This window comes from Physeter macrocephalus, chromosome 9, assembly GCF_002837175.3.
Source record: "Physeter macrocephalus isolate SW-GA chromosome 9, ASM283717v5, whole genome shotgun sequence".
NCBI lineage: Eukaryota > Metazoa > Chordata > Mammalia > Artiodactyla > Physeteridae > Physeter > Physeter macrocephalus.
Window position 1 is genome coordinate 31337937 of NC_041222.1, and position 26753 is coordinate 31364689.

Consider the following 26753-nt stretch of genomic DNA (forward strand, 5'->3'; position numbering starts at 1 on the left):
AAAAAAAAAAAAAAAAAAAAAAAAAAAATTCTCAGAAACCTTTTTTTTTCTTTCAGGAGAAAAAAGTGCGAGTTTTTAAATAAAGATTTATTTTCATATGTAGAAACCACATTTGAAAACTGTGTGCACTAAGATGCATACATTCATTAAACATTAGTATATATATTTATGAACACCTTTCATTATGAAGTATTTGAAAACATTATGATAAAAAGATCTTTTCTTTTTTCTTTCTTGCCACACAACATGGAAATGAATCTTCATGGACTCTGTCTTGCTTGGTAGAATAGACACCTCCAACTCTTTAGGTCAACTGAATGAGGGTCTCAGGTGAATGTCATGAATTTCATCCATCACAATGTATATTATGTCAACATGAGGCCATCTGAGGTGAATTTTCATTCTTCAGAATTTCTTTGTTCTTATTACTGTCATTTTAATAATGAATTCATGGAGGGAAACATGCTTTTAAATTTAATGCACCTGGAGACAAAAATATTATTCATTTTATTTTAAGACTCTAAATTGCTAAGTCTTATAACTTAGCATATGTGCCTTAACTATGGTACATTTGTTTGCATGTTCAAGTTCTAACTCCTGATTTTTATAGCAGATGCATGGGAAGTAGGCAGAAGTTCACCATTATTGGCTTGGCTGAGAGGCTAAGTGATTAGCCTAGGATTTCCCAAGCTAGATGCAGATTTAAAAATAAATACAGCATGTTCCAGTCTGATACCTTGAACTTATATTTTTAAAAATTGATGAAATTGACATCCATATAAATCAACTTTTAAAGTGAGCAAAGTTTTTATCTGATGAAATAAAATTTTTAAAATTTTTATTTATTTACTTATTGAAGTATAGTTGATTTACTCAATGTGTCTTTGAAAGACATTGTCCCCAAGTGTTAAGATTTGAGAAATTAATATATAAAAGAGGAAAAGAGTAGTACAAATCTAAAAATTAATCCAGAAGACCAGCATAAACCAGTAAGGGTAATGTAAGAAAGGATTATTCCCAGCATTCAAAAGGATAAGTACAGTAGTAGGTTCTGTGAAGGTGATGCCTCAGAATAACAGTAGGGACAGCATAGAACCAGTAAGGAGAGTGCTCAAGGATCTTAAAAATCAATAGAAGACAAAAGAAAACATACAGAAAAAGATGCTTAACACTGCTATATGTCAAGAAAATGCAAATTAAAATCATGAGATACTTCTATGCACTCATTAGAATGGCTGAAATTAAAAGGACTGAGAATACCAAGTGCTGTCAAGGATTTGGAACAACTGAAATTCTCATAAACTGCTCATGATTAATACAACCACTTTTGAAAACTGCTTGGAAGTTTCTTAAAGGTTAGACATACACTTAACCTGTCACTCAGTCATTCCACTCTTATGTGTACACTCAAGAGAAATGAAAGCGTACATGTACTTACAAAAACTTGTATGTGAACATTCATATCAGTATTATTCACAGTATACAAAACAGCCCAGTCACACTGTTTGAGTGTATTTATATACAATTCTAGAACATTTAGTTTTTCTGGTGATACAAGTCAGATTGATGCTTGCCTGGGGCAAGGGCACAAAAAGATGGACTGCACGGGGGCATAAGGAAACTGAGTTTAATGCAAATGCTCCATATCTGATTGTGGTTTCATGGGTGCATACATGTGAAATGGATGCATACATGTGTCAGAACTCACAAAACTGTACATTTTACATAGATGCCACTTCTTGTACATAAATTGAACTTTAAAAAAATTGACAAAAAGGTGACAGTCAATGAAAGACCCTGGATAGAGAACTACGAGCAAAGAAAATCAGGATACAAGTGAGAAATAATCCTAGAGTGAGAAATAAAGACAAAGGCAAAATCTAGATAGGACAAAAGCTCAGCTGGCTGTTTCCACCTTTCAACTAACCTCTTCCTTTGCTTGAGTAAAGAATGCAAAACTGTGGGGCTTCCCTGGTGGCACAGTGGTTAAGAGTCTGCCTGCCAATGCAGGGGACGCATGTTCACGCCCTGGTCTGGGAGCATCCCACATGCCGCAGAGCACCTGAGCCCGTGAGCCACAATTACTGAGCCTGCGCGTCTTGAGCCTGTGCGCCGCGATAGTGAGAGGCCCGCGCACCGCGATGAAGAGTGGCCGCTGCTTGCCACAACTAGAGAAAGCCCTCGCACAGAAATGAAGACCCAACACAGCCATAAATTAATTAATTAATTAATTAAAAAAAAAAAAGAATGCAAAACTGTGGAATTAACTGATAACTGAGTCTGGGTTAATAATAATGACAACACTTTAAATTGTAGTTGTATCTACAGTTTAGAGTCTCCTTATTATATGACAGGATATACTATTTGATGCTCTAAAATGTACACTCCATGTTCTTAGACTTAATTAAAAATTGGGGGGGGTCACAGGGAGGTCTGCCATAATTCCTCACTCTTCTTCCTCTCATTTCCTTTCTCTTGCTCTCCTTTCTGCTACCCTTAAGGAACAATTCTTTGTCTTTCTCGCAGTGTGATGTCTATTCATTCAAGCTTCTTTTGGGGTCTTATCTGTTATTCCAATCAGCTTTGAAAGAAATTTCCTGGGGAAAAAAAAATCTCTTCCCTGCTTAAAGGGGATACAATTTTCTCCATCTGGAGAAATATGCAGGCAGACCAAAAATTAGGATTCCTTTGTAATATCCACAGTAGCCCCATGGTGTGGAGACAATAGTCTTAATTTCCTTTTGAGGCAACTGAGGTGGTAAAGAGACTCTGCCTGAATTCACACAAATAATAAGTTGTAAATCTAGGATTTGGTTCCAGGCCTATCTGGTGGCAAACAAGGGACTTTCTACCCCTTAACCTTGGTCGTCAAATGGAGATTGGGGTTTTGCCCAGCTTGAGTTAGAAGTCACCCAAGGTATCTGAAGCCAGTAATTGACAGAGAGGTAGCATACTTGGATTGTAATGTGCTGGAAAATCTAGGAATCAGAGCACAGGGAGAGGGGTGATATGATATATGAAGCAAAACACAAGGTGAGGTTGGCATTCATTGATTAGATGATTATATATTCCTATAATGTATCAAGTACCTTATCACACCCTGCAGGTCCAGCATCAAATACAACATAGCTCCTGCCTCCTGTGAGATTCTACTGTGAAAGTGGGGAGACGAGCCTTTGGATCACTGCTTGTAATTCAGTAATTTGTGATACAGGAATGCACATGCTGCTGTGAGGCTTACATGTAGGGGCATCTTGGTGAAGCCAGAGAAAGCATTTCAGAAAAGATGGGGTTTAAAGCACATGTAGTCAGGTGAAGAGTGATTTAAGACATTCCAGGGAAATTCAGCCTCTCCTGCTCATGCAGAGACATGACATAAAACAGTTATCTAGGGACATTGACATTATTTGTCAGAGCTGGAGTGGGGAGTGAGTGTGGGTGAGGCATGTGTTATGATCTAAGTGAGGGAGGGTGGAGTAACAACTCTAAAGTGTGTTACATTAAGGAGTTGCAACTTTTTCCTTAAAACTTTGGGAATCTTAGAAGGACCCTCAGCAGAGGAAGGTTATGCTATACATTTGTGGCATTGGTGATCTGAAAGATGACCTGCAGATTGTCACAGGGATGCAGTAGCATTTTCAGCCTGCCTCTTTCCGGTGCCCTGAGCAAGATGTTAGGGTGCTTGGGCTGCAGTATTTAGGAGCACATAGGTTGCTGAGGTTGATTCTGTAGGATTGGTGAAGTTCACCTTTGAGATTGGGGGTAGGAAAAAGAGACAAACAATTTTTGAATTCTAAGTGTATGCCAGACTCCAGGCTAGGTTCTTACTATAAGCTATTTAATGTAATTCTCACAGTCACCTTCATGGTATCAATGCTATACTCAGACATTTAGGCACCCAGGCAGGTAAATACTCTGACTTCTGAGGCCCAGTTAAGTGTTCCTTACATTTCCCAGTTAGGTTGATTCATAACAATGTTTTGTCCAAGAGACTGGAAGCAGAAATAAGGAATGCCACTTTAAGACAAGGCAGGCAAATGCCAGTGTGTATCTTCTTCTCTTTATTTCCTTACCATAGTAAACTTGGAAATACCAAGTATTCCATAAGTGATATAAGTTCAAGTTGGAGAACAGTCAACCAACCTACATAAAACACCACATAAGATATAAACCCTTATTTTTTGAGCCACTGGCCTTTGAGAATTACTACTGCACTATAAACTATATATATATAGTGTCCCTTCACACGGATATTATTTATATGTGCATTTATTTATTTGGAGTGAAATATATATATATATATATATTATATATATATTTGTATATTATATTTTTAAAATGTCTACCAGAGGACTCTGTTTTGGTCAAAAGGGAACCAAGGACATGTCACCAGTTTCATTAGAAGCCGTATTTGGAAACTCGAGTCAACTAGCACCAAGTTTTCCATTTAATTCCTTGACCTTCCAGCACTGCCATAGATGAGCACCTTGGGTAGTAGCATGACTAGCCTTCCCCTTAATCTAATTTTGGCATTATGAGCCCTGGTGTATAGATGAGAAGACTGAGACTAAGAGAAGTAACTTGCTCAAGGTCAAATGTTTAGTAAATGATAGAGACTATATTTGAATTAGTTTGTTTAATTATCACAACTTATGTGACTTCAGAGGTCATTGTCTTTCCAATACTCCAGAGTCTTATTTATATTATTGAGTTGTTCAACAAAGAAAGTTTCTTAATGTGCCATTGTGTTGGTATTGAATCTTTTCCTCTGTGCTATGTTTCTTTTATATCATCTCGTCCTCACCTCCACCCTCCTTCGCCCCAACTTAAAGGCAGATAAGCTGGGTAGCCAGGGTCCATAGAGAAACAGTAACTGGCTGAAGGAGACACACAGCCAGTTAGTGATCAAACCACGACCGTAAAGTCTGTGCCTGTCATCTTAACAGGAATTTTTCTACTGCAGGAAGGTAGTATCAGAATGTTTCTCTCTCTCTCTCTTTTTTCTGTCCTGCAAGACAGTCTGTGTGTTGGATTCTGTGAGCGCGTTTGCAGAATTGAACTCAACTGCATTTTTGTTTACCCCCAATTAATAAATAGCTTAGGGTTATTTACTAGCAGCTCACATTCTGGTTTGCACAACTATTCTTTCAGACTAGAAACCATGGGAGAATGAGAGGCCTTGTAAGCTGCCTACCGGGCACCTTTTTAATCTTACTTGATGAGCTGTGTCTGTGAGGATGAGAGAAGACATTTAGGCTGCTCTTTCCCCAAGTCCAATCTGCCCAGAACTGATTTACCTACAATTATTGTGGATTTGATAGACAATGAAACAGAGTGAAAAGAATATCAGTTTGGGAATTTGAAAATGCTGTTTGTGTTTCATGTTCCCTGCGTGATCTTTGGCAGCTCACTTAAATTCTCTTCGCCTCTGTTTTCTTCCCTCTAAAATGAAGATAGAGTAATATGTGAATGTTCTCCGAAAGCAAATATCAGTCAACTCAGTAATTCATTCTGGAGCAAGAGTTGTGTAGCCTTTGGTACTAGGAGAGGTATGAACTTTTTCAATCTTAAGGGCTTGAAATGGGGTGGGGTGGGGTGTTGGGAAAGGCCTACATCTGGACACAGAAACTGGCCAAGTTCGTAGCGCCTTGTGACCCTGGCATCATGGTCATACTCGGGAAAATGCGTCTGCTCGTGCTTAATAAAAGCTGTTTATATACAGTGGGCTCCAGGACTCAGCATGACAATGGGGAGAGGAACATCATTTTTTTTGTATCTTAATGAACATTGAAAATTCAAAATCACAGCGAGCTTCATCACTGAGAGTGGTAGGACATCATTGGAAGAAACTGAGACCACGACATTGGCTGTCCAAAGACTAGCCGTCATGGTGACTGGTCCTATTGTCTGAATGAATTTCAGGCCCCTCTTGGCCAAAGGCAGGAGGCAAGAGGCAAAGAGGAGGAATAATTTATAATCTACATAATCATTCCTTGGGTTCTGAGTAATCCCTTAAGAGTGGGGAAGCTTGGAGAATAAACTTTTTATTATAGGGATAGGGGTTGGAATATTTTAATTTAAATATTATTGTCCTTTTGTAGCCTTATTTTTATTCCAAGATGGCCAGGTTAGGCCTATGGCTACAAAAATACCTTCTATTTATTAGGTTTGTTGTAAGGATTGGAAATGATATAGCCCATAACATAGCATAGTTATAGCTATATCCTAGCAGAGTTAGGTAATACTGTCCATAGCCTAACACCTAGTAAGGCAGTCAATAAGTGATAGCAATCAACATTATTATTTTAAATTAATTTTATCAGGTACTACAGCTTATGATAATTGGGGCAATAAATTGTAAGCCTACAAAGCCTAAATTTTATGTAATATTCTTTTAAAAAACTAATTTTATTTATTTTTAGAAACATTTTTTTCTACTTTTTCTGCTAACATTACCAGTATGTCTCTGTGATTTTCCCTCTCTCAATCTTCTGACTCTAATGTACCACTTACTGCCTTGATCATTTTAACTATGTAGCTGTCTTATTTCTCCAACTAGACTATAAGCTCATGGAAGACTGAGAACCATATCTTTTGTTCAGTGTGATGTTCAAAATATTTATAACCAGTGTGGTATAGACCCCACTAATCATAGTGGAGGCTGGACATGAACAATCTGGTTGGTCATACTGGCACATACTGGAGGAATACTGACCCAGCTTATATTTCTTAGAATCCTTCATAATGCCTCCCACATAAAAGAAGTTCAACAAATATTCATTTGTGATTAAAGTTGGAAAGTTCCTATAAAATGATATCAGGAGAGGCTGACTGGCTGCCAGGTATCTTCCCAAGATTATGATTACCTTGAGGAATTTATCCCAGTTAGGTCTTCAGCTTTGTTCATTCAGAAACTCAGGTTAACTGAACTTGAAACTTATTTATGAATTGGAATTCCACATCATTTATTTAAAATGAGAAATATGCATTGCTATTCACACTGGCCTCAGCAGTGCATTCCTTGGATAAAGGCTAGTTTGTGTGGGGAGTCAAGTTATCATGAGAGGATACTCTGATTTGCATTATGTCAAGGGAGAAATCCTTACATTTATGGTCAGCTGGTTTTCAACAAAGGTGCCAAAGCAGTTCAATGCAGAAGTAGTCTTTTTATCTGGGAAAGGTGGATATCCCACAGGCAAAAAAAATGAGGCTACCCCCTTATCTCTACAATCCAAGAGAGAAAGATAAAATTCCAGGTGTTCTTTTTCACTTAATTTTGCAAATTTTGTAAAAGATTAAAAAAACAAAAAACAACCCAAACTGCTCTCAGGGTGGTGGAACAGCTGACAAAGTTTGGCCTGTTTTGTTCTCTCAAGGAAGTCTGCATTTGTATTCTGTCCTGCCTGCCTGGGTGGCTGGTCTGAGTGATCCTGCTCCCATGGCTGTCCCTAGTAGGCAAGGGAGTAGGCTTACTTAATTCAAAATGAACCATATTCCTAAATTTAAGAGCTAAAACCATAAGACTTCTGTAAGAAAAGAGAAATCTTTGTGACTTGAGTTAGGCATCAATTGCTTAGATCAGTAAAATGAGTAATTAATTTGACCTTAACAAAATTAAAAAAATTTGCTCTTCTAAAGAAAGTGAAAAGACCAGTAACAATCTGGGAGAAAATATTTGCAAAACATATATCTGATAAAGGTATTGTACCAGAATATATATAGAATATATATATATAGAATATTTATTGCTCATAAAGAAGACAAACAACCTAATTAAAAACTGGGCAACATATTTGAATAGACATTTCACAAAGAAGATATACAAATTGTCAATAAGCACCTGAAAAGATGTTTAATATCATTAGTCATTAGAGAAAATGCTAATTAAAATCACAATGAGATACTTCTACACACCCACTAGAATGGCGGTAATCCAAAAGCCTTAAAATACTAAGCGTTGGTGAGGATTTGGAGGAACTGAAATCCTCTTACATTGCTGGTGGGTATGTAAAATGGGGTACACTTACATATACTTATATCCAACCTAGAAATTCCATGCCTAAGTATCTATTCAAGAGAAATTAAGACATATGTCCACACAGAGACTTGTTTGTTCATGGCTGCTTATTCATGCACTTCAAATATCCTCAGACTGGTAAATAAAAAACATGTAGAGCCATTCAAGGGGATGCTATTCATCAGTTTAAAAAATGATTTACTGATATCTACAGTAACATGGATGAATTTCAAATATCAGTACATCATGTTAAAAGAAAGAAGCCCAACGCAAAAGACTACATATTTATGACTCCACTTATATGAACTTTCCAGAAAAGGTGAATCTGTAGAGACAGAAGGCAGGTTTATGATTATCTGGGGCTGAGAGTGTGAGTGGGAATTGATTGATGCGTAGAAGGGAACTTTTTGGGTGATGGAAATGTTCTAAGCCTGGATTGTAGTCATGATTACACAACTATATAAATTTACTAAAAATCATTCAACTGTACACTTACAATGGGTGACTATCATGATACATAAATTATACCTCAAAAAAGCTGTAAAAAAAATTCAAGGATGGGAGATTTGGCTGCTGGATAAAATCTTTGAGACATCAAGCTCTATAGATTGGCTGTGCCTATCCCTGCAACAGAAACATTTACCTCCCAGAGAAACTTGCCTGGCTACAGCCATATTGAACAGTGAAGAAAGGAATTAAAAATATATTTCTGTGATTCTATTTATTGAAAATTCTTCACTGACCAAAAGACCATTTTATTTATTTAAAAAGTTTTTTATTGACGTATAGTTGATTTACAATGTTTTGTTAGTTTCAGGCATACAGCAAAGTGATTCAGAGATATATATATATATTCTTTTTCAGATTCTTTTCCATTATAGGTTATTACAAGAAATTGAATATAGTTTTCTGTGTTATTCAGTACGCCCTTACTGGTTAGCTGTTTTCTATATAGTAATGTGTATTTGTTAATCCCAAACTCCTTATTTATACGCCCTCCCCCCTTTCCCCTTTGGTAACCATAGGTTTATTTTATATGTCTGTGAATCTATTTCTGTCCAAAATCCATTTTAACATATTGTTTTTTTATTATGTTCATATAATCAGTATTGTTCTGGTCTGCGAATCGTTTCGTCTGTGAGATGATTTAGCAAATTTCTGCTCAGATTCATTTTACAGTTTAACACTAAGAGGATACTCTTAATTCTGGTAGTTTGTAGCTTAAATTATATCCAGAGAGGCCAAGTCATTTCTAAATTCCCTTTCTCCAAGTTACTGGAAAATATTTAACTGTGGTCCCACATACCACATACAACCACACACACACAAATTATCGCTTCATAAATAACCTACAAGCTCCTTTTTTCCTAAAGAAATATTACCTGGCTTCCCCACAAACTTACAAATAAATCTTTACCATATTTGAGTTTTGTAGACATGGAAAATAGTCCTTAAATGGGGGAATATATGCAACAGTGGTCCTTACGGGTATTCATAAATTTCTCCAAGTAGAGGTGGAACACTGAGATATATATTATTCATTCTTTAAAACCAGAAAGGGTGGGGAAGAGATGGAAAACACAAATATATGTGCAAAGTAGGGTATTCGCTTCTCCAAAATGTAAATAAAGTATTTTGGAGGAAAGGATTTAAAGAGTAAGAATTTCCAAATGTTGGTTGGTTGTTCATAAATTTATTTTCCAAATCAACCAGATGATTCAGGCAACACTCTAATGAATGAAACACTACTTTCCAATTAATAGATTCAGGATGTGGTTGCCGTAGCCTTTTCAGAATTGACTTCTTTTACCAAAAAATGGCAGTAGAGATAATGAGTGGGTTCTTTTCTGACGCTCTCTTTATCATTCTACTGTTACTACTGTGGAAATCATGAGTCAGTACAACCAGGTCTGGTCTGAGGAGGGTGACATTGACAAACAGATTGGGTTCAGACACACCGTAAATATCACACAGTGCCTTACACAACAGGCCAAGGCAAAGCCTGATGAACCAATATATCATCCTAAGTACGATGCATATGGAGAATGTTCAAAGAGGCTGCTGATTGCTGTGGCCCCAGCAGCACTTGTTTTTCCCATTAGTGATGGGCCTCAAGTCAACGTTATTCTTTCCAGCTTCTCTTCTGCTCATATGTGTGGGCCCATGAGCACATGGCACATTTAGAACTTATTTACTTATATGATTCAGGACTTCTTCAGTTTGAGATTCTTATCAGATAATTTTTTTTACTTGGACTCCCGTAAGATTATTTGTATTGTTTCCAAAACATTTTTGATGCTGTTGCAGTGTGTATTACTTTGGGTAAAGCATCATGTCAGTAGTCTCTAAAGAGGGATGGGAGAGCGCAGCTAACGGAGTGAGCAGGATGATCCATTGGGGATGAGGACAAGATACTAAGACTTCTATTTCAATTGTTATCTAATATTAAAAATAAGATTCATCAGTATGTAGTATATGGATTGGAAGTGGCACACTCATCTGGTCACTGTGTGAGCTTGTCACAGATGGTCTCTGAGTTACCCTGAAGGAAGACAGAAGTCCCACATTTTGGAGTGATTGACTCAACCATCCCTGCATGTTTATTAACTTAAAACACACTATACTTCACAAAATAAAAAATGGTCTTAAATCCATGGATTGAAAAATAATAGAAAAATACAAATAATAAAAAAATAAAACATGGCAGCTATCGTTCTAGGAATAGCTCTTTGGCAACCATACCATGAAGTCTAAACAATAGTTACCTGATCATATCTGTCAAGAAGATGGCCAGTTACCATCTTCTATTGGATAATAGGAGGATTTAGCAACACTGAGCTGGAATTTCTGTGTGCCATCATTTGGATTAAACCAATGAGTGGCTCCCCAGTTTCCATCAATACCAGACTCCATACTTCCCTCCACTATCTTCTGCCTGACCCTCTTCACTCCTTTATGTTTGATTCCAAGCCTCTGTAAGCATTTGTTTTCTTATCTGATTTCTTTGTCTGATAATTATTTTTGAATTTTATTTAATATTTTGTAACTAAACTAGCAAAATAAATGTCTTTTTCCTCAGAAAAGAAGATGGCCAATTAATTTTTAAAAATCATACAGAAAATTTATTGAAATTAAGTTTTACATCCACCTTTGTTAAATAAGAAGTAATGTGTGTTGAAGCTTAGTTGGTGATAGTAGTACATATAGCATTTGTCGATGTTGCTTCTTCTAATTGGATATGCAATCAAGCCATTTGGAGACCACCCAGTAAGAAATATCACTTGGAATTTGTATACATGATCGTTGATGTTTCTGGTTGAGAAGACATGTATTGGGAGGGACGGGAAATATGTGAATTCAGAGTGGCAGCGAGGAAACTGGCAAACATCAAATATCAGAAGTAGGTGAATTCTGTGGTTTAATTGTACATTTGATACTCTGGATGTGTGAACCTTGATACTACATTGGTTGCTAAGTGTCTGGGCATTCTTGTCAAAACCTGGACCACTGTCCCTGTGTTCCACTTGACTAAGAGTCGTAGTAGCATGATGTTCTGCTTCTCCAGGCGCTAGGTCAGGCACTTGAAAATGCTAAGTAACACAATGTTGCAAGCAGAATAAAAATTTCAACTTGGGTGTCATGAGGTAAAAGGCTAGCCATGAAAGCATAAACTATATGTTATTCATAACAACTGACCTTTATATCTGGAGAAAAAGGAGGCATTTATTTGGATTAGCTCAGATATTCTAGTAATCGTCTGCCTAGAGACTCCAACTTAATTTACATCACACTGAATTAATTAATAAAGTATTTATTGAATGCCTACTAAGTGATGAGTGCTAGAAATAACTGATGCCACTTAGCATTTTCTTTGCCAGGCTGTGGGCTAAACCTCTTAAATATAGCATTATGATTAATCCTTACAACAATTTTTAAATTAGGTGTTATAATCCCAATTATAGAAATAAGGAAATCAAAGGACAAAGAGGCAAATTATTTGGCCCAATTCTAAACAGGAATTTCTGGACAACCTCAGATCCCTGATGCTCTTTAGTCCTCTTGATGGATGGAGAACTATAGGGAGAGTGGAATGATAGGGAAAGGAGGAAAGAAGAACCTTGGAATGTGGGAGAGCAGCAACCTCTCTCTCAGAGCTACTTTCTCATGGAAACTGCTTGGTACCTTGCCTTCAAATTCCTCTAGCTGTGTTATTTGAAACTTTCATCGAGCTCTAAACCCAGTCTGGCACTTGTGGAGGGGAAATAGAAGACTTCTAGAGCTGTGGCTCTATGTTAGTGTTTCAGGATCAGGTCAGTTTTGCAGCTCTTCCCTCTCTGGTCTTGATTTCATGGCATCCCAGCATCTGGCCCTTCTGCACAGTCTCCTATGGCTGCTCCCCCTCAGGACCTCTCAGAGACTGAGGTCTGTGACATCTGTTGCCAGATGTTCCTCAGGCTACCCATAGCCTTTTTGGTCTTTGCTTATGGCTGACATCAGCATCCTCCAAACCCCGTCAGCTGCCCTATTCCTTGTTTGAATAAACTCTCTGGGTATCAACTCTTTTTAATTAGAAGGCCCTGGTATTGTTACATCCAACTTCCTGAGAAGTTTGTTTACTCTTGGAATTGCAGATCAGCTTGCTCTGCTGCCCTGCTTAGAAGTTTTTCTTTCAGGCTGATCCAACTGCTCTGCTTGAAGTCTTCCTTCTTGCGTTCATAAATCTGGCTTCCTTCCCATGCTTGAGCCTCAATTAAAACGAGGCAGACCTCTTTCAAAATTGTGACGTTTGTGTTTACTCCTTCCCAGGTTCCCCATTGTGTTGCTTCTACTCTTTGACATTCAGGGTTTAAAATTGTCATCATTACCATCATCATCACCATCATCACTTTCATCATCATTTGTATTTTGGTTTCATATATTTGTTTTAATAAAAGACGCTGAATAAAGGTGAAGTTACTGTTTTCCTACTCAACCTCTCTGCTCTCTTTCTCCCCAGAGGCATCCAGTATCATGAGTTTCAGCTGATATTATTATACTTTTCTACATATATGTGCCCATAAATAATTAATAACCAATGTTTATTGAGCACTTAGTATACACCTAGCAGTGTTTTAAGTTGTTTATGTGTATTCCTTCCTTGGCTCTGAAAACATCCCTATGAAATAGGTACTGTTATTATTGCCATTTTAAACTTGAGACACCAAGAGCTTAAATAGCTTGCACAGCTAATAAGTGGTGGAGCTGGGATTCAAAGGCAGACATCTGACTCCAAAACCAGTGGGTTCATCATATACTAATGCTTTTTTTAAAAAATTGGGGATTTTATTTTATTTAAAAATTTTAATCATTTTTAAATAGAAGTATAGTTTAATATTTACAGTGTTATGTTAGTTTCAGGTGTACAGCAAAGTGATTCAGTTATATATATATATATTTTTTTCCAGATTCTTTTCCATTATAGGTTATTACAAGATACTGAATATAGTTCCCTGTGCTGTACAGTAGATCCTTGTTTATCTATTTTATATATAGTAGTATGTATATGTTAATCTCAAACTCTGAAAACTCCTAATTTATCTCCCCCCCACTATCTCCTTTGGTAACCATAAGTTTGTTTTCTATGTCAGTGAGTCTGTTTCTGTTGTGTAAACAAGTTCATTTGTATCAGTTTTTTAGATTCCACATGTAAGTGATACCATATGATATTTGTCTTTGTCTGACTTCACTTAGATAATCTCTAGGTCCATCCATGTTGCTGAAAATGGCACTATTTCATTCTTTTTTTAATGGCTGAGTAATAGTCCACTGTATATACGTACCACGTCTTCTTTATCCCTTCATCATTTAAGTTACTTCTATGTCTTGGCTATTGTAAATAGTGCTGCTATGAACATTGGGGTGGATGTATCTTTTTTGAATTAGAGTTTTCTCCACGTATATGCCCAGGAATGGGATTGCAGGACCATACGGCAACTATATTTTTAGTTTTGTAAGGAGCCTCCATACTGTCCTGCATAGTGGCTGCACCAATTTATATTCCCACCAACGGTGTGGGAGGGCTCCTTTTTCTCCACTCTCTCAAGCATTTATTATTTGTAGACTTTTTAATAATGGCTGTTCTGACTGGTGTAAGTTGATACCTTACTGAAGTCTTGATTTGCATTTTTTTTTTTTTTTTCCGGTACGCGGGCCTCTCACTGTTGTGGCCTCTTCCATTGCGGAGCACAGGCTCCGGACGCGCAGGCTCAGCGGCCATAGCTCACGGGCCCAGCCGCTCCGCGGCATGTGGTATCTTCCCGGACCGGGACACGAACCCACGTCCCCTGTATCGGCAGGCAGACTCTCAACCACTGCGCCACCAGGGAAGCCCCTGATTTGCATTTTTCTAATAATTAACACTATTGAGCGTCTTTTCATGTGCCTGTTGACCATCTGTGTGTGTTCTTTGGAGAAATGTCTATTTAGGTCTTCTGCCCATTTTTTGATTGGGTTGGTTGTGTCTTTGATATTAAGCTGTATGAGCTGTTTGTTATATGTTAATGTTTTTAACCACTCTAATGTTTTACAGCCTTTTGTGGTATTGCTTATTTTTTAAAAAAGCTCAAAAATGCATTATAAAAATTTCCCTCGACTTATTTTTCTCTAAACATTGTATTTTTTGTTTGTTTGTTTGTTTGTTTTGTGGTATGCGGGCCTCCCTCTGTTGTGGCCTCCCCCGTACAACATTGTTAAGTCAACTATACTTCAATTTATAAAAAAAGAAAAGAAAATACACCATCGGTTAAAAAAAAATACATTATTATCACTTTGATTTGCAGTCTCTGATTCGCCTCCATCTTAGGTAGACAAAGGCCCTACATTCCTTATTGAAAGACAGAGCTGGGGGGCAAGAAGAAAGGGGGAGCATTGCCTGCAAAGACATTTCAATTAGCTGCTTAGACCAGAATGTGTTTTTTTTTTTTTTTTTTTTTTTTTGTGGTATGCGGGCCTCCCTCTGCTGTGGCCTCTCCCGTTGCGGAGCACAGGCTCCGGACGCGCAGGCTCAGCGGCCATGGCTCACGGGCCCAGCCGCTCCGCGGCATGCGGGATCCTCCCAGACCGGGGCGCGAACCCGGTTCCCCTGCATCGGCAGGCGGACGCGCAACCACTGCGCCACCAGGGAAGCCCGAAACATTGTATTTTTGATACACATTTTAATCCAATCATTGATATTTACTGCTATATAATATTCTGTAAGGAATAGCCATCATAATGTACTATATTCTCCTCATGGGCATCTAGAATATTTCTGATTTTTCACTACTACAAACTATGCTGCAATGAACATTGTTGTGCATGTCTCCTTGTTAACAGGTACTTTCCCCTCCAACTCAAATATGTCTGTTTCACCAGGGCCTCTGTCAATTGATGGGATGACATGGTTAATTTAAATGATTCCTACCAACATCTGACTGATGGATAAAACATTAATCCTTTGTGGACTTTGCGTTTTTAGAGACCCACTTATTAGCTGAAAGAATTTAACCTATAATGGTTGATGTAATGCTGTGAAAGCTTTCAGAAATTAGGAAGAAAGGGTGGATTTGAAGGTTGTATATGGGGGGAGATAATCCTAGTGCCTTCAGGACTCATGCTATCTATCCAGTAAGGCTGACCTTCTCTTCCTTATCCTGGAAATCTTGGTCTCCATGGGAGTCTGTTTCAGCACCATTATTCCACAGTGGTTCAGATACTATCTGAATCAGTGCTCCTTTTCCTACCTTATAAACTGTAAATGTAAAGACAGAGTATTTATTGTATTAAAAAATACTCTGCAGTATAATAGCAATGTGACTTTAAGATATAGGAAAACATATTTCTAAATCTTGATAACTGTGGGGTGAATATATTTGCATACCAAATGGGATTTCCTCTGCAGTCCAAGCTGCCTTTCTCTTCAGTAGCTTAAGTCGAGTGCCTTTTGAATGGAGATGGTCCAGGTGGAAGCATCAGAAAGCTATCTACCAGAAGCCCAAGAATATTTCATGTTGTGACAACTGCACTCTTTTATTCATGGAGAAGCTTTACCAGAATTGAGTTTTTGCTGGACAAACTCATTGTGAATGAACTCAGTTTTTTTTTGTTATTTTATGATTTTATATGTGTGTGGCTCTCCGTACACATCTTGGTATGTGGCACAGATGTTATCTTGAAATAGAACACCCACTGGACCTGAACTTTATTAAGAAGAAAAGTAGAATTTCCCATTAACAGTACATCATCGAGGAAGAGCATTGGGCGTGGAATTAGAACACCTGGTTCTAATTCTAACACTTATTGGCTTGGTAATATCGGGCAAGTTATTGTAAATGGGAATCATAACATTACTGATCTCATGTTATAAGATGATTATAATAATATCTTCTAAATTAGTATAATTTAGCCAAATGAATTTTAAAAATCTAACCTGTTGATAAACACTGAGTGGTACGCCTAAGGCACTAGTGATATACATTGAAATATTCTTAACAAATTTACTATAAAAGAGACTTACTAATATCTCATTCCTAGAGTTGCTTTGAGAATAAAAATGGCTTGATATGTGTAGGAGGGCACTGTGTATAAGAAAAAACCCTGGCCACGTGGTAAGCCCTCTATTACTGTGATTCTGTGTTTCAGGGATCACTCAACCAGTGGCCACAAGTGAGAATAACGGGCACTAGTTACCTTAAAATTTAAGTGCAACACATCTCAATCTATGAATCCAGCTACTTCTCAGGAAAGCTCAAAATCAACAGTTTAATGAAATGAGCCCACTTAGCCCTCCCTTACCCCAGGTATAGAAAATAGATCTGCAGAGAGGATGAGATATCATCTCTTAGGGAATTATGGATTGTATAGAGTAGTAACCATTCCATCGCCCAAAAGAAAGGGTTATTATGATTTGTTCTCTGACTTTCCCACAAGATTGAGAGTGCCTAAATTGCCTTCCCCAGCCCTATGTGTAAGTCACAGACTAGGAATTTGTTAGAAAATGATTTGTTAGAAAATGTGGAGCAACTGATCTGATGGATCATTGGTTCTTTAGGCTTGAGCGTGGAGAAGGGGGCCAGAGAGATGTGACAGTTGAAAGAGAACATCCCAGGGTGGAGCCTGCATGGCTGTGTTTGGTATGACAAAGATGTGTGAGTGGAATCTGACTGAAGTGAGAAGGGGACTGAGTATTAAGATGTTTTTCAATCACGGCTCCCTCCCAGGTGCCACCCGTTGGTAAGAGGAAGTAAGGGGGTGTGGAGTGGGTCACCTGGAATGAGCCTGAGGTGAGGAGGAAGAAGCTGAGCCTCTGACAAAAACCCCACGTTGGGCAGGGAAAACCCCCTGGAGGTCCCACCTGAGGATCCACAAATGCCTCCTATGTGCAAGTCAGCATTTGATGAAGGGGAAAATGAGGCCAGACAGTGGTCTGTTGACAAGGAAGTGAGGCCGATTTACCATATGCAGTCACTTGCAGAAGTCTTCCTTCCTCTCCTTTGTCCTTGCTCCAGTCCCAGAAGAGGACTTTGACAGCAAAGAAGGTGAGAAATGGCATGAGAGAGAAGACCCAAACCCCACCCATGCCCACTTCACCTCCTACTCCAAGCCTCCGAGACATCTGTCCAGCCCATTGTGGATGGTAGAGGAAGAGAGCTGTGAATTGAATATGAGATTAAGGTTTTTAAATGAAGAGCATCAAAACTAGTTTGAAAATTTATGAAATTGGACTTAAATATCACCAGGGAGCCTGAAATCCAACGGGAATGGAGGCTTGACAAATAATTTTTTATTCAAAAAATTAAAACCTTTTAATGGTTATTCTACAGGTTGGCCCATCTCAATGAAATCAGTTAAATTAGTTATTAATTATTCATTATAAATGCTTCTATCTTTATAGGACAAATGTCCTGAGAAGTTGTTCCTCCAGATGGATCTTATGAGATTTTTACTCAGTCTTGGCAGAGATGAAACTTGGCCTGCTTTCTATGTGGCTAATCTTAAATTGTTCATGCATTTGTTCATTTATTCAAACTACATTTATTGGGCATTTAGTGTGCCAGACCCTGAACTACTGAACCAGACTCTTGGGATAATTAAGCAGGCCAGATACTCAGTTCACATGCGTTCACATGGAATAAAAAGACTTTTTTTCTGAAGCTTTTGAGGCATTGGCAGACATTGCACGTAATAAAATGTGGGCTTTACAACCAAAATAGCATCCTGAACTGCGTGATAGAAATAATGGTGACCATGCATCCTGGGTTTTCCAGGGACAGCCTTGGTTTCTGATAATTTCTTTTTTTTTTTTTAATAAAGTAGATTTATACAATATGTAGCTAAATGCAATTTATTTTTTATGACTTTGTAACACTTTGCATTTAAATTTATAAATGATTAAATGTCCTTTGTCAGACCACATGCCCCGATTCTTTATTTGAAAAATGTGAATGCTTAATGCGTGGATTTTTTCAAAAGTGAATTTAGATCTAGATTATGATGATGAAAATATGAAAGTTATTGTTTCCTGGAAACCCAGCTTTCCTGGCTATTGTATCTCTTGGCATCTGACAGTTTTTAAAGGTATAACAAGCTGAGCTAAAGCAACAGTTTGCTTTATGCCAATTTTAACCCAGAGTGATGTGAGGTCCACTTATTTCCTGTGCTTTCAAAGGTAATGAATTGAGGCACCTGAGTCTTCACTCAGGTCATACTTCCTGTAAGATAAAATGAAAGATGTCGGAGGGAGAGAGTTGAGAGACAGAGACAAAGAAGGAGACTTAGAAAAGCAAAGAGGAGAGAGAGCCAGGGAGAAATAGTTTGTAACCATCTCAGCTCTCGTCTCAAAATAATTTCTTGCTCAAGCTAGTCAAGAAGCATGAAGAGGATAATAATCAACTCTTGTTTTCAGATTCCTTTTAGTTTTATTGTAGAATAATTTAATTAAAATACATTTTTATTACCATTTTACAGCCTCTGTCTGCTCTCTCTACTGCTGTAATTTCCTGAAAGGAGATGTTTGACATCCTGTGGGCATCGCTGGTAGCTTTTCAATCAGTTCACATCTTCTGAGTTAGTTTCATTTTGCCAAAGGAATCCTTTTCTTATTTAGCATTCTTGTCACTGAAAATGAGTGGTCTGATTATCTGATATACTGCACAGTTACGGGGAAAATAATCCCTTAAATTTTTAAATCTCCACTTTGAATATGATAGGCTTAGAAAACAGAAACCTGGCAATAATACTTTTCTTTTAAAGACATACCTGGGACTTCCCTGGCAGTCCAGTGGTTAAGACTCTGCACTTCCACCGCAGGGGACGTGGGTTTGATCCCTGGTCGGGGAACTAAGATCCTGCATGCCCTGCTCTGTGGCCAAAATAAATAAATAAATAAATAAATAAATAAAGACATGGCTTTCCGCATTCCCAAGTGTGGTAGGCAGAATAATGCCCCCCCAAAATGCCAACATTCTAATCCCCAGAACCTGTGAATATGGTACCTTACATGGCAAAAGGGACTTTGCATATGTGATTAAGGACCTTGAGATGGGAGATTATCCTGTATAATACAGGTAGGTCTATCGTAATCACAGGGTTCCTAAAAGTGAAAGAGGAAGGCAGAAGTGAGGTATAGAAAAAGATGTGATGATGGAATCAGTCAGAAAGATGCTATGTTGCTGGCTTTGAAGATGGGTGGAGGGGCCATGAGCCAAGAAATATGGGCTGCCTCTAGAAGGTGGAAAAAGCAAGGAAACAAATTGTTCCCTCAGAGCCTCCAGAAGGAACACAGCCCTGTTGACATTGGTTTTAGCCCAATGAAACCCGTGTCAGACTTTTAAACTACACAACTGTAGGATAATAAATTTGTGTTGTTTTAAGTTATAGCAGCAATAGAAAACCAATATACTAAATATCCTTTTTGTGCATAGGTTGAATCCTAAATTATTAGCTTTTAATTGTATTATTTAATAAAAGTCTTCCTAACCTCACTAACCTTTCATTGCAATATTTTATATAATTGAAGATGCAACATAGGCAGCAGATTTCTCACCTCTCTACATTTCCTTTCTAATCGATGCCCTTTTTAGAAACTAATTTTCAGTGGCAGCATACTTATGCTTGGACAGTTCCATTACTACTTATTCTCAAGTCTAATTTTAATCAAATTTGTCAGTAGATGGAAGACCCAAGCCAGACAGGGCTTCATGAATTTTATAACAGTTGATAAGACAAGAAGGAACACTCTCCTTCCTTTTTTTAATATTTGGAAGATTTCCCTTAATTTGAATGCTACGAGTGAAATCTGCCAAGATCACTTTCATGTTGCACTGTCATGGTGAATATTCTATGGCCAGTAATGTTATCTAGAAAGGAAGCCATTTCTTTGGAGCAAATATTAGTTAGCGCCTGAGACAAGGAGAATCTTAGTGTAATTCAGTTGATCACTTCACTTATTGGCAGCTACAAATCAATGTGAACCTGAGATTCATTGATATAGATGTTAGTTTTTCAAGTACTTCATTTTACCTGTCATGGGTTTTTTCAAACAATCTCTATTACTCTGTAACATATTGAGTTTTAAACAACTCTCACCTAGGTTTCCTGACCACTCACACGAGATGAATGGAAAAGTAAGAAAAGAAGAATTTGTGTCAGCCTTTGTTTTCTTTGTAGTTTTAAAAGGGGCTTTGTAAAGGCTGTACAGGCTTTGGATTAAGGCAGTGCCTCTGCTACAAGTTTAATTGTGATAAACAGAGACAACACACTCCAGGGATGTCTTTGTACAGATCTAACAAATGTCAGGCAGTGGTTTTTAATGTTCTTGATAGTGGGTAGCTGAATTCCACTGTGATTGTTAACTGTAAAATTTGTGTCAGTAGATTGATTTTGAACAACAATATTCATATGGCATTAAGTTTTTCAAAGAGTTGAATGGTATAATGGTGTGTGTTAAGGGTGTGTGTGAGTGCGTGTGTGTGTGTGTGTGTGTGTGTGTGTGTGTGAGAGAGAGAGAGAGAGAGAGAAAGAGAGAGAGAGAGAGAGAGAGAGAGAAAGCCATAATAGGACACAAAGTAATTTTTCCAAAGGACCGTGATACTATTTCATGGAAATACTTTCCAATTTGAAATCGGTATACAGCACATAGGAAGTGAAGTTATACGATCATTGAAAACTTGAGTTGGAAATGTCCTGCCCTTATGCTTCCTGCTTCCCTTCATTTTCCAGCCCTTCTCATCTCCCAAGCTGTTTTTCCCTCTCTCCCCAGGAAGAGAACATTGACTTTGCAGAGAAATTAAAAGCCTTCACAAGACAATTCTGTCATCTCCTCAATAACAACAAAGCATCTGCCAAATAACAAACAAACATAAATTTGCATCTGCCCTGTCCTCCTTCCTTCTCTTTATGATGATGTCCCTACTACCTAACACTTTGAATTTTACCCACTCTGGCTTGCTCCAGAACTTTACACCGTTGCTTGTTTATTCTTGATGTTATATGGTAAAACTTTCCCTCTAAATTGGATACTTGCCATCAACTCTTAAGCATGCTTATATCTTTTATTTTTTAAGAACAACAAAAAGAATCCTCTTTACCCTTCACATGTTGCATTCTCTTTTCCTCCTTTCTACAGACAAATTTCTTCCAATTTCTTCTGAGTTCACCTCAGTTTGGCATTTGATCCCCTGACTCCACCAAAGTTGCTCTCATTTATGTCATCAGTACTGTCCATTTCACTAAATTGAATGGACTCTTTCACTTCTCCTCTTCCTGACCTCTCAGCAGCTTTCAACACATCCTCCTTCTCAAAACACTTTGTTTGAATTCTGTGATCTAACAGTTTCTTGGCATTTCTGCCTATCTGTTCATTCTTTTCCTATTTCTGTTTTAGGCTCAAGCTCTAGTAAGTAATCATTGGCTGATGAGATTACTCACAGTTCCATTATTGGTCCTCTTTTCTCTCTACCCTCCATTCTTCTTCTAGGCAATCTAACTCTTGCCCAAAACTTCAATGACAGTCTCTAAGGTGATGAATCCCAAATATCTTGTTCTAGTCAAGACTGTTCCTTTGTTTCACTCCTGAATATCCACCTGCCTACTTGGCACTTTCTCTTACGTAGCTCAAGTCACCTGAATCAAATATGTCCAAGAATATACTCACAGTTACCCTGTATCCTGTCCCTTCACCTTGGTCTCTTTCAAGCAGATGCCATCAGTAATGCTATCAGTGAAGGCGCCAACATTCCACCCATGGATCCTTGACGAATCCCTCTAATTCACTACGCCAGTCCCACTCAGCACTAAGTCCTGTTATTTTAGTTTCCTAAAACTCACTCAAATATATCTACTACTCATTGTCTCTATCAACTATAACCTAAGCTAAGCTACCAGAGTAGCTACTTCCCTTCCAATTCGTTTTCTATAGCATAGCTAGTGATCTTTTCATAGCGCAAATCTGAACATGTTACTTTGCAGGTCAAAACCCTTTGATGGCTTCCCACTGCTCTATGGGTAAAAACAGTTTATTTCACAAGCCCTATGGTCATTTGTATTCTGGTCCCTAACTGCTTCTGTAGTGTCCGTGTGCACCATGCTCCTATCCTCTTTAACTGGCTCCAGGCACATTGTCCTTTCAGCCTCATATACATGTCACATACCTCCAGCCACAGGGCTTTTGTATATGCTTGGATATTCTCCTCTCATCTCATTCCCTGTCGAATGCCTACATATCAAGGATCATCTCCTCATGGACTCCTTAATTGACTCCCCTAGCTAGACCAAATGCCTGCATGAAATCATACATTTCTCCTTCATAGCACTTAGAACAGTTACAATTTAATATACATTTGTCTGTTTGATTAATAACCATAGCATTTGGCTTCATGAAATATACATGGGCTGCATTGATAAATTATTATATTCTTCGTGCTTAGCTAAAGTCAGTTAGCATAGGAGACTGGGGAAAATATTTTTTGAACAAATACATGGAAAGGACTTACAAATTATTTTAATCTGTTTTAGAGAATAGTAGACTGAATCTCAGAGAGGTGAGTCACTGAAACTGAAACTCAGGTTCTGTAATACTAATACAATTTGTGGTATAATACTATGTTTTAAGTATGTTTTATGCTCTCTTTATACATTAATACAAATCTCAATGGAGTTGGTGTCAATTATTTTAATAGTGGTGGCATTGGGAGAATTAGAGGTGAAGTCTGTATTCAACACCTATTACACATAGTTAACTTTTATAGACAATGACCCATTCCCAACTTTCTTGTCTAAATTCCTGTAGCTGATGAAGCTTCTTGTGTGAAATCAAACTTTCTACCCTGGACTGAACTAGAAATATATGCATGACAGAGAAAATGACGCTATAGGAAGTAGGTACAAGGAATTCTAGCTACTTGTGAGTTGCCCTGGCTAAAACTCCAAATGGAATGGTGGCAGATTCTTTCCGTTACTCTTTGCGAAAGCAAGCCAGTCATTTGCTTATTTATTCTCAGATCAATTTATTGCATATTTTTATTCTCAGATCAACTTACTAAATGTTCCCATTTTGATTCTGTATTGCAAGGGACTACTAACTAGCTATTAGGTAGGGTCAGCCAATGGGAAGAAAAGGTGAAATACAAGAGAAAGGGGGAATTTAAGATTATATCTCCTCTCATGTTGACTTAGACAGCATCTCTGGCAGAAGCTGCATCTCCTTAACTCCAGCTCCTGGCAGATAACCCCTCATTCAGTGGTCCCAGCTCCACCAGGCAGCTCCCCCAGTGATATTTGCCCCCATTACATACTCCTGGCTTTCGGGCTTCAGTAAAATCACTTCTGCTTCCTATAGCCCTATGGGGTAGTACTGGCTTTCCTGCTGTTGCCAGTCTGTGGATTGCTTTGTGATCTCCTATGAAGTTTCTCAGTGCTGTCAACACGTGTATAACCATTTGTCTGTATTAAATTTCCTTTACTTGAAATACGTACATTGATTTATATTTTCCTGGTTAGACCTTTACTGATACAGTCTTTAGGGGGGAGGTATCAGGATCAGTTCCAGGAAACAGATCCTCAAGAGAAAATTTTGAACTTTGATTGCTTGCTTCTTTTAGCTTGAACACAGTACAGAACTTCTCTCAGGTGAAAAATGGGATACTATAATTAATCTGTCTTATCAAATGACATCACAATTACTTTAAATTATAACCTGGTTTGTTTGGGATGATTGACAATTGAAAACTAGACTGGGAAAACAAGTAGCTGTTGCATTTGACAATAAAAATGGGATCACTAGCTCTGATTGTGCTGGACTGCTTACAAACAGAAAATGATAAGTCTAGAGGTTTAAACTCTTAGCTCAAGGGACAACCAAGGAATCAGAGGGCTGCCATGGTGTTCTTAGAATTTTTTGTATCAGGAGGGAAATCATTGTTGAGCATCAGAATCATGTGTAGTTTACAGGGTTACCATGCAAGTTGAAAACACAGGCTCATCAGTTTATTATGTTAGTATTAAGGCATTAATTTTGAAGAATGAATCTCTTTATTTTTTACTGAAGAGTTTGGGGTGGGGGGCGTTGCTATTTGAACAGAGGCAGTTGAATCTGAGAACCATGATCACAGTATATCCCAAGTTTCCTTTACCAGCAGATGCAACTATGTCTGATGAGGGTAGTCTTCCCTTACTTAAAGAGCTTATCATTTTTTCACCTGAAAAACGTTGCCTTGAAAGGAGATGCTTATTTTCCTAAAGACTCATCGGAAGTATCTCTTATTGATACCTCAGGTGAAGTGCAAAGCCTTATCCCAGAATAAATATTTTTTACATCCAAAGAATTGCAAATATTTGCTAATTTTTATTAGCAGACCCCTGAAAAACATGTGTGGAGATGGAATCTATATGAGTAAGTCTAAGAAAGGCAGAATATAATGTAGGATTGGTCAATATTTATTAATATAGGTATATTTACCTAAGTATCCAGATTAAATTTGTTTGAGTACTAGCTCAATCAGCTGAAAATTTCACTAAAACATTGTTTGATTGGTTTACTGAAACATGGACTTTCAAGTGGCCTATGAGAAATGAGGATAAAATGCCAGAACTTCCCTGGAATATAGCTTAAGAAGAATTCAAAAGCATAAGGAGATGAGAATGTTGGAATGAATTTATTATATGCGTCCTACTCATTTTCCTCATGACAATCTCTTGTAAGAGAAATCTAGAGGACTCTTCTTTTATTAAACCATCAGTAATTGCATTAATGAGAGGAGCTTCAATATCCTTAAATGTATATGGTGACTTTCCTCTGCAGGCTGTGGATGACAGTAAGAGATGATGCCTTTGAAGTGGATTTTAATAAGAAGATGAGATCTTAGGATGTCTGGGATCAGGCTGCAGTATCACTTTACTAATAGAGACAAGGTGACCCAATTACTGTAATGAGCAGAAAGGGTTGAGTGGCAACCAGGATGTTTTTACCTTCAGGGATCTATGATGATAACTGATTAATCATAGTTTCCCTAAGAGTTAAATAGAAGCCTAACAAAGAACTGCTTGACCTAACACAACCAGGAAACATTAGGTGTGGTGATCAGAAAACACCTTGAATAAATGGAATAGGAAGTCACAACTGCTCTTCTTCTTCCCAGATGTGGGCCAGTTCACAGATCCAGAGCCTAAGGAGGAGGCCAGCATCACTTGAAGAAGGATTGTGAAACACTGCCACAAGTATATACTGTAAGTCATCTGCTAAGTCTTTAAAGGAATCTGAATTTAACAGAATAACTGTGCAAAGAGAAAAGGAAAATACCCAGGAATTTGGAGATTTTTAAACATGGATTCTTAGTTGAGGCTAATACCTGGTGTCACAGAATGAAACTCTGATCCAGTGATGTCAGTAGGAGCTTATAGATATGATGGTAAATGGAGTTTGGCCCCAATTAATCCCACAGTGAACCCAACCTGTGGTTATTTCTCCAGTTCCTGAGTGTAGAGTTAGAATAGGCATATTGGAAACTGGCTGAATCCCCATATTGGCTCCCTGACTCATGGAATGGGGGCTATCATGTTATGAAGAGCCGAGTCAGAGCCCGTGGAAGTGCACCTCTCAACTGAGATAGTAAATGAAAAGCAATATCTGTAGGAATTTAGAGACTGAAGTGTTACCATCTAAGGTTTGCAGGATACAGGTTATGACTACTATCACGTTCATGTTTAACTTGCCTGCTTCCTCCAGGTTAAAGCTGATATATCTTTAAAAATAATTGAGAATTAGAAAAATTTCATCCAGTAGTAATTCCAACTGTAACATGTTTCAGGTCTGATAAATTTGATGGAGCAAGTCATCGTAACACCTGGATCTCAACTATTGCCCTGGTAAGTAATTTATTTCCCCTACAAATGAACATAGATTATCAATAACAATTTGTTTTACTTGGAAGGGGCAGTAGTATACCTTCCCTCTCTCACCTCGGGGCCATGCCAGCTCAATTTTCTCTGTCATAATATAGTACAGAGACACTGATGATCTGTATATCTCAAAGAATATTATACTGTCACTATATCAGAGGCATTATACTTACTGATTCTTGTGAGCAACAAGTAGCAAGAATTGTGTGCTAGAGTGTGGAAGGAAAACCCCAGTGACCTGGCATCTTATGTAAAAACTTTAATGTGAATGACAAGTTGCTGTGCCTTACATTTCCTGCCATGAAGAAAGTGGTATAGTAAACCT

General features: G+C 38.0%; 1 long non-coding RNA gene across 1 annotated transcript in view; it reads left to right on the forward strand.

Moving 5' to 3' along the window:
• LOC129392413 (uncharacterized) overlaps window positions 1-26753 on the forward strand; it is a 291648-nt gene that overhangs the window by 141781 nt on the left and 123114 nt on the right. Inside the window, exons 2-3 of the long non-coding RNA XR_008618213.1 lie at window positions 25669-25756; window positions 26338-26395. This is a non-coding gene — a long non-coding RNA (uncharacterized lncRNA). The remainder of the gene's footprint in view (window positions 1-25668; window positions 25757-26337; window positions 26396-26753) is intronic.